Here is a 9,683-nt window from a genome sequence, read left to right as displayed (position 1 = left end):
AAAAAAAATGAGGGAGAACTACGCATGCATTACATTGGCAAACTGTTAGCTTTTTATTCCGCTTCTTTCACCTGAGTTTTCTCATATCAAACCTCAGGTGCAGAAAGGTTTGTGTCTGGGAAATGAAGGAGTTGTTTGGCCTGAGAGAAATATGCCTCTCTCTTATCCACGACAAAGATATAATGGAAAAGATTAATATCCTTAAAAGAATCTATTAAATGTTAAGATCAATTGATGTAAAGGTGAGACACTCAATTTCCATTAAACATGAGGAGCTCAGCGAATTGAAAAACATCCCGCTCAAGACTTCAGTTATTCTAATAGCAGCTTGGGGATGATTCTGCCCACTAAGACATTAATACTCTACTGAAAAAGATTCAAAGGCCAGATTCTCACACTGCCTTCTATAAAGATAATCTGATTTCTTACTTGACTGAACTTAAGAGTTGGCTCATGCAGATAAAGTAGACACCAACCGTTTCCATATTGACCTTTCCAGAAAGGAGCAGAGAATGCTTCAGAAAACAAAAACACTCAATGAAAATGCAAATGAATCACTTGAAAGGGATCCCTCACTGTTTCACTGTAAGTAATTTCCTGGCAGTGATTTATTGATCTCAGAGAAAAGATATTTGAGTTGTTAAACCAACAGCAAGATGATATCTTCTTCTATTGTGGAATCTTTGAAGCCGTTTTCACACCACTTGTCTTTTTTTAATGTCACAGCCTGCATGAACCGAAGGTGCATGTGAGGATTTGTGTGAAATCATAGCAGGAATGCCTGTAGAAAAATATGACTTTTATCTACAATATAACTCCCTCCTCCTCCTTTATTGTCCAAAAGGCATTGCGTGGTAATGCATGACATGATCTACAGTATGGCATGTTCTCGATGTCTAATAGAAATCGGCCTCCTGGGAATGGTGTTATTGCAATCAAGAGTAATATCATCTTAAAATGTCACATGTTTTTTAGGGCAGCTAAACCTTTAGTGATTCCTGTTATGACAAGAGTAGGCACAGCTGAGGGGGAAGCAAAATAGAAAACAGCTCCATAGTTTTTCCTGAGACATCTCCAGCTCTCCCACCCTGAGCAAAACATAACGATTTATTGACATTTTTACTCTGCTTAGCCACCCTCGGCATAAAGTAACAACCAACACCTTATCTTGTGGGCATGCCATTTGGAAAAGAAATTTGACATGGAATCAGACAGGCGTTAAGAGTAGGCACATATTGCTGCCATTATTTGTAAAAAGAAATACATGACTTTATGTTGCCTTTCTGCAGATGTAAGAAGCATGATGCTTGTCCCTGACAATCTCATCACTGTAGGTATGTAACATTCAGGCCAAAAGCCTGTGGGAGCTTATGGGCTGTCTGCTTCCTGGCCACATCTGGAACGACCCTTTTAGATTTAGGAGACAACTTTTGTGAACATTCTTAAAAAAAAAAGTCAGGGTTGCTTTTCAGAGAGCAGCCGTCAGAAGCTTTCAGGGAGGAGTCCATTGAATCAGCAGCGCATGAACCTTCTTCAGACAGAAACTGGTGTTGTGCAGGTCAGGAAAAAGTCAGTTTGATTTGTCTGTTGCACTGTAAGAATGATAGATTTACATTCAGGGGCATTTGTGTTCTTTCAAAATTGGAATAATTTTAACAACAAAGTTTGGGTTTTGTTATGAGTAAAGTGATTGTGGGTCATTGAAACTAACATCTGTGAAAAGAATTATAAATTGTTGACACGTTGTTAGACGTTAAAGGACCAGTGTGTAGGAGTTAGGGGGATCTACTAGCAGAAATGGAACATAATATTCATCATCACTATGTTTCTTCATTAGCCCAGGGTTGTGTCTGAAATTGCATACTCTGCACTACATACTCATTATGTATACTTTCGTTCAACATACTTTTGTGTAAATAAACAGTAGTGTGTATCTCTTCGGATGCACTAAGCTGTAATTTTCAACGTCACTTCCTGAGAGCCTCCTTGCCGTTGAAGACGCGTAACCATGGTAACCCCTGCCGACCTCTGCTCTAGCGGCATCGCCAGATAATGCTTAAATCACTGAAAGAGGTGAATAACTACACCAACAGTCATTTAAATATGTAGTAATGTAAATAAGAGCGTCATTGACGTTACAGAGCTCCTTGGTTTCTGTCCATTTGTCTGTTTTGAACGTTGATGTTACTAGCGCATTGCATTGTGGGATATTTATGTCGCCGTAGTGTCCAGTATTGCATACTGTAATATTTTACCGGAAATAGTAAGCAATTCGCCTACTATTCGTTTCATACTAAAGTTTCGGACATACTAAAAAATCTCACATACTGTTTTAGCCTACTAAATAGCATCTTAGTATGGAATTTCGGACGCAGCCCAAAACTCGTCTGGATCGATGATCAAAACAATTCATTTACCGGATAGTTCCAACGCCGTCAGAAGTTCCACCGGATGGCCCTCACTTTCCACTTCCTTGTGTTTACATTAAACTCCGGTTGCATCGAGGAGCAGCAACCATGCTGAAAATGGCAAGTTTTAAAGAAAACTTGGATCGTGCAACAAGGCAGGCCTGCTTAGTTTGTTCAGGGAATGATTGTAAAGATTAACAAAGAAAATATGTTTACAGCATTTACTCTATAACTGGGACGTTTTGGGACTAATTGGTGGGGATTGCTTTGGACCAAGTACACACGGCGATACACTGGTAAGAGCAAATTAGGTTTAACCATGTTCATTGAAATAGCTCACGTTACTGTATTTTGTGAACAGTTAACTTCATTTTATATTGATTGTGGCATTTTCTTTTGTGGGGTGCAAATGTTTCACCAAAACAAGTTCCTTCCCAAGACCCTTTTGTAGACGATTGCGATTGGTTTAAGGAAATGCAAACAACCCCTGACTGTTTTTTCTCCTATCACAGAATGTATGTGTGGTGTTGCCAGACCTTCTTCCGCAGCGCTGTGAAGATAGGTCTGGCAATGCGAGACTAGCCCAGAACAGACAACCAAACACTGGTTCTAGAGAGCGCCTTTCACGTTTTCACGTTTTTACCTGTCTACTACACGCTTGGAGAGGGAGGGGTGAGGAAAGAGGTATTCTGGTAGATGTCACTAAATCCAACAGACACGTATTGCCTGAAGCGTGATAACATGTCTGTGTCACAGAGCTCCATTGTTATCCAAAGTACATAAATGAGCCACACCATTATACTGAAGGCATCCGTGGACATGGGCAATATTGTAAGTCAATTCCATAATCACCAACCTGCTGCCTGTAAAAACTAACTAGAGCACCAAAATGTTTATTAAGCCGCCACTGAAAATAGATATAGAATGCTATATATATATATATAGCATTCATGACTGCAACATCAAACATAGGAATGATTGATCTCACACACACACACACACACACACACACACAAACACAAACTTTAAAGAATGATTCCCCTGCAGAATTATCATTTGCAAAAAATAATTGGCAAATCAAATTAATGTCAGTGTCATGAACCAGTTTACATGTGTTTGATGCTTGGGTTAACATAAAGGTTGATGGGACTCAGACAATGGTTTAAAACTGAATGGACGTGGGCTGTAATGAGCATGCTAATCCACAGCAAGAAGCTCTGGATCAGACACAAGGGACAAGAGTGGTTTCTCATTTTCATAATGCAGGTGGTATAAAAAAAGAAAACTGATAAAAAAAAAGAGTCATGGTCATTAACTAACTAACTTAATTAAACATAAATGAGATATTTAAATTTGATTACCACTGACTATCATGTGGTTTATTTGGGCTGTGCAAAAGTAACATGTCACATGACAATAACCAGAACAACTAATAAATTGCAGAAGTCTGCTTCAATTAATATGTCCTGATAAATGGTCGCTATTAGCTATTTAGCTATATACTTAGCAGTTATATGGGGAGATAATTAGATCTTCATGCTGTTAAAGGATAATAAGGATTGGCCTCTTGCAACAAAGGATGCCCTCCTTTGACTCTTTCCTTCACCCGGCCGTATATAAGATACACGTCTTCTGTAGGAACCAATGGTCTTGGGGCTGTGCTACAGAGAGGGTAAGTTTCCCATTAATTGGGAGATCACTAATTTAGGATGGAAATAATATCTACTGTATGACTGAATATAAGCTTTGGGAATTCTAGGATGATGTGGCCCACAACATGCATGACGTGCAAAAATAAACAAGTATTGTTAAAAAGGCTTATTATTTTTGAACAAGCAGCAAAGAACCTCTTGACTGTGCTTCACTGGGTTCACTGGAGTGATTTAATTGTGCACAACATTATGACAGACCTTTACTATGTTTACCCAGGGATTTAGACACCTTCTGTTAGCCATTTATAAAGGTTAACGGTTGTTGACCATTAGGGATGGGTTGGATTGATAATAAAAATTCAATACTACCGATACTAAGTCTTGTTTTGAGTGTCAGCACTAGCTTTAATAGGATGGATGCCTCTGGATATACTCTTCTTTGGTACATGCACTCTGCTTGAAAAGGTTTTGAGAGGTAGATTATTATTAATGATAAATTTACCTCATGAATCATGCCACACTGCTTTCAAATAGTACATTAGCCTCCCGCTTTTAATAATGAAAAGTATTGGTGTCAGTATCAATATCTGTGATTCTGGTGTTACATCAGATTCAGATTTTGTGGTATAACCCACCCTATTCCACATATTGAAGTTTGACTTTTTGGACATTTCTTTTCCAAGTGTTCTGGATAATGGTATGTGTGTTTCAAAGGAACAAAGATCAATTCTAATATTGACTTAAGGGGTCTGTGTTTCGGATACACGACCTCCGGTATGCTCCAAGAATTCTACATACTTCTACTAACTCCCTGTGAAACAAATGGCTTGTATCAAAGCCCAGTGTCAAAATGGGAAAATCTCTATGAACAATTAATAACTGCCCCATCTTTGGAAACTATTGTTCTGCTCAGAACAACTCAGTCCCAAATCCCCAATGCACAGAGTTGACTCTGCCAAAGCCTCAGACATTAATGCTGTGTTGTAGTATGCCGACATCTCAAGTAGTTTCATGCTGTTCCTCTTCCTTCCTGAACTGGGAATGCACCCTGTCTTCCTGAGCAAGCATCAAAATAAAATGTGAAGTCTTTATGCTGTAGAGATGGCAGTGTGAGCTGCAGGCCTTGGGCATGTTCTGCATGCTAGTGATAAAAAAAATCCAGACACAATGCAAAAGTAGAACTCACCATGTAGTGAAGGTGGTGAGGAATGGGGAGGATGGAGCTGTTTCCCACACATACAGATCAGCGCTGATTTACTCCAAATAACAGCACTCACCTCCCCTTCTTTGCTATGATCACCATTAGGTCTACATCATACACTCAAGAACTCGCCCAGTGTAGGTTAAAATTACCCCCAGCTGAATTGACATTCATCATCACAGTCTGCTTTCAACGTTCCTTTCTGCTCAGCTTGTTAAAATATATTCTTTCCAAAGTTTCTTTTTTGCACCTTCCTTTAACAACACAAAGGTTAGCTAAGGACAAAAGGTTTATGTCTTTCTCTCCTCACATGCTCACATTGGGTAATATAATATCCTTTTCTTGTTAAGTTTCTTGGAATAACTTTAAATCATTTAGAAAAGATTAAGCATGTACTTAGTTCTCTTTATGTAGGGCAGAGTAGAAACTGACGACAAAAAAGGAAAAGAAATTAAAGGAAATGTTCCCTCAGGAGAAAAAGAAATCCATTCTAAATGTAAATAATTGTTAATCATGTGGTCACAGCGAAGTGAGTGGTGCCAGTTTCCCTGATTTGCATTTTTCAGAAGCATATGATCAGGTGGAGTCCCACTATGCCAATCTAATCCAGAGGCAGTCTGGCTTTAAGACATGTGATACAGTCTTTACAAACAGCCAGGCTGTACGGGAACATTTGTTTCTTAGTGCTCGCTGAAGGGGGGGACTCAGAGAGAGCCGCTGCTCACAGGCTGCCTCTCACTGGAAGGATGCAGACGCTGAAAGAAGAGATTCCACAACAGTTAATTAAGGAGCACTCCGCACGTGCCTATAAATGCGAAGGGGCAAATGAATTCAGTGTCAGTGGGAGCAGCTCCTCAAGGGGAAGCTGTGACATTTCAAAGGTGGAATTGAAAGAGCTGTAAATCTGTTTCCTGACGCCGGCTTGACGGTCATTTCTGAATCACTGGACTGTTGCTATCAAAGTGTGGAGCAGGGAGGCAGAGTCATTGGAGTTCTCTCTTCGAGCTAAATTCAGTTATTGGATGGTATCAACATGAGCAGCATTATGGATGGATTTATGTCATTCTGTTGAGATATTTATACACTCTTTGTTGGATTGCTCAAGTAAGATTTTCTTCTTTCTACTCTAGGCAAAAAATAAATAATGTCATTGTCAGGAGGATTTAGCTTTATTTACCATAACAATGTGTTTGTATTAAAGTGTGAAATTTGCACACATAATTGTATTTTATGGCACATTGTTGAGAAGAACAAAATGCATTTTTCTTTCATCTTATTCCATATGATTTAATATTGATTATACTGAGAATGGCAATTTTATTTAAGATGTATATTCAGCTATTTTCTGAACTGTTTTATTGCTGCTTTGGATGCTTAAAAACCCAATGAACATGTGAAAGGGCTGAAAAGTATTTCACTAAGTACAATCTGGAGAATGTACTTATTTTATGACGTTAATAGTACTAATTGATGCAACACATAATTTTTCTTCCTAATGTTGATAAAAAAAGTTTAGGGACTTGGAACAAAAATCAATATCATATTAAAATCATTTCCTGAAGAATTGAATCCAAATTATCTCATAAATCTTATAAATATGCTATGATGTTAAAAAAAAGGGTAAACAAGCTATTGCTTGTTGGCAGTTTGCTGCTGTGAATAAAACTGTTGTGAAGTGATTTCAGGGCTGAAACGTTTTGTATTTTCTCCTTCGTAGATTTCCTTCACAGCCACCCTTCTCCTGTGGCCAGGAGCATTGCTCGCTGTTGTATTTTTCTTTTCTTTTTCTTATCTAAACAGCATGGTGAAACATTACAAGGCTTTTGATTCCTATTACTGCTGTGTCACTGTCACATTATTCTGACAGATACAGAAGAGCCTTGGCAGCCAGCTGCTTGCAAAATCTTATCTATCTTTAAGTTTGATTTAGGTTTTGAGGCAGGAGCACAGCTCAGGAGTTGAAGGGAGTCAGCCTGTCAGGGGAAATCTCTGCTGCATGGGAAAAACTCCCCAGGGATCACTCCACATTTGCAGCGTTGTGGCTCAGGGACAAGACAGGGCGAACTAGGAAGACGAAACAGTGAAGAAGTCATACTTATATAATCATGCTAATGATAAATTCCGATGACTAAAAGACTCCACTGAGGTGCATTAAGGCCAATTATAGACCAGAGTGCTTGTACAAAATCATGTAAAATTGAAAGAAATGTATTTGGTATTAATAATTGCAACATTTTTGCTCACAAATGTGGAAGGGTGTGTGTGTGCTTGTTGGGGGGCAGGGTTAAGGTCATAGGTTGAGAACATAATGTATTTTGTATTGACTCCACCTGTGCTGGTCTTTAGCAGATGTGTCCTGTCATGTCCTGGCTGCTCTGCCTGTACCTCTGGGTCAGCGTGACTGCCATTCAGCTGTGTCAGGCCACTTTCTACGACACCATCCAACAGCATCATGGGACGAGGCCTGGACGAACCACCATCCACATGATTGGTGAGTTCTCCAGAGCCTTTCTCTACACTATAGATTTCTTTAAAAAAAAAACACCAAAAATGAGAAGCAAATGTTTTTTGTTACTGTTATTACTGTAGCATCCCAGGTGTGGTTGCTCATGTGTTTAATTAGATTGTCACAAGCTCGGACAAAATAACAACACTTTTGCTTTGGGTTTATATTTCCATCTGGATTTCATAAAGTCGGTACATTCATTGACATATTATCGGTTAAGCTTGGACAGACAACCAATTATTTAGCAAGCACATTGTACAGTGGCTGTTTAACGTTAACATTTGGCCTTGATAGCATGAATATGTCTGCACTGAAGATCACAAAGATATGAATGCCTTTGCTCTTTCTGTCTTGAGCTATTATAGTTGATATTCATGCTACACTGCTCCTTCTCAATTTGATCTGTGCGACTGTGGTTGCTGTGAAATTGCACTGAATAGAATATGACCGAATCATTGTGGTCAAACTTTTGTTTTCATCAGGCGGATGCGTGCCATGGTTATGGTAAATAATTATGATCTCAGGATTCAACTGAGTAGAGGAAGCCGAATGCTGTCAGAACTTCAAAGGGAGAAGTAGCTGCATGAGCGTGCAGGTCCTTGGTGTCTGTTATTTCCTCTATGCACCAGTGCACCTCAAGCATATCAGCAAGGGGTCCTTTCAATACTCTCAATATTGTGAGTCGGAAGACTTCCTGTTCCTACACATTCATTTCATTACTCACGTCTGCACATGTGTATTGGAGGAGAACTTTTTTTTTTTTTAAAGAAAAAAATACACTCGCAAATAAGATATCTTCTAGAAAGTGGTCTCATGTCACCAAAAGGGAAATGGAAATAATATTTCAAATGCGCATTCAGGTAGCTTTTTGGAGAAAACGAGTTGAAAGCAAACAATTCAAATCCTTCAGGACCCTCTGCCACTAAAAGTGTAAATACCCTGTCATTCCATTTACCATAGTATGGGCTAGTCCTCACTCCTGGATAAATGAGATGCCAGTTTTATGAGAGGAGGATGGGAAGCCTGTCTGGATTGATTCTGACACTGGGACATTTGTTCTGTGCTGTGTGTTGTGTGCCTGTTGGATTGGTGGGACGATTGGGGTTGACGGGTCATGAATTGGTGGCAAGAAGGCCATTGGTTGCAGACCATTGGGCCAATCATCAAAGGCAGCGAAATGCACAAGTTCACGGTGACTGGTATTACCAGCGGAAATCGAGATTACAGAGGCCAAGAGATCAGTTGTGTCCTTGCCAATAGAAATTTGAATCTATTGGGGGGATGTTGTTTAGAAAACCAAGTCAATCACAAGTGACTTTGGGAACAGCAAAATTGTGACCTGATGTTCAGACCCTGTCAACACACACAAACTCTAGATAAATTATTAGTTGTGAATAAAACCACCTGTAGCGTGAAAAGGCATCGAGACAGGAAGATTAAGGATTTATCAGCAGCATTCTGTTGCTCACTCTAAATATGTTCTCAGTGATAATTTCTTTTGACAGCATATAAGCAAATGTTGCACTCGTGAAACAAGATATTGACAGCCTTATTGCAAAGAATGTGTGTCCAGAAGTCCATTAGATGGATGACCCTCGAGTAGGTGCCTGTGTGTGCTCAGTGATTCGGACAAGGAAGCCGTCTTTCCACCCTACAGCTCTACTTACAGATTGCTGCCTGCCACTCTCTTAGATATGCTTAGGGCGGTTTTCTGCCTTCCTGGTACAGGCAGTGTTGCTCTCTGCGGTATGATTCATCAGGTGCTGTATTTATTTGGTGCAAAGAGCGTGAACTGAGCACAAAAGAGAACAGATTGTGTTTGTCATGCATCTGTAAAGTGGCAGGCAGAGATGCTGCTTTTGGGGTCATGCGTTCTCGACCCCTGAACATGTCCAGAGGAAACTGCAGAAGGATAA

This window comes from Sander lucioperca, chromosome 12 (assembly GCF_008315115.2).
Source record: "Sander lucioperca isolate FBNREF2018 chromosome 12, SLUC_FBN_1.2, whole genome shotgun sequence".
Lineage (NCBI taxonomy): Eukaryota > Metazoa > Chordata > Actinopteri > Perciformes > Percidae > Sander > Sander lucioperca.
The sequence above is the reverse complement of the archived record's forward strand: the minus strand, read 5'-3'. Positions refer to the sequence as shown.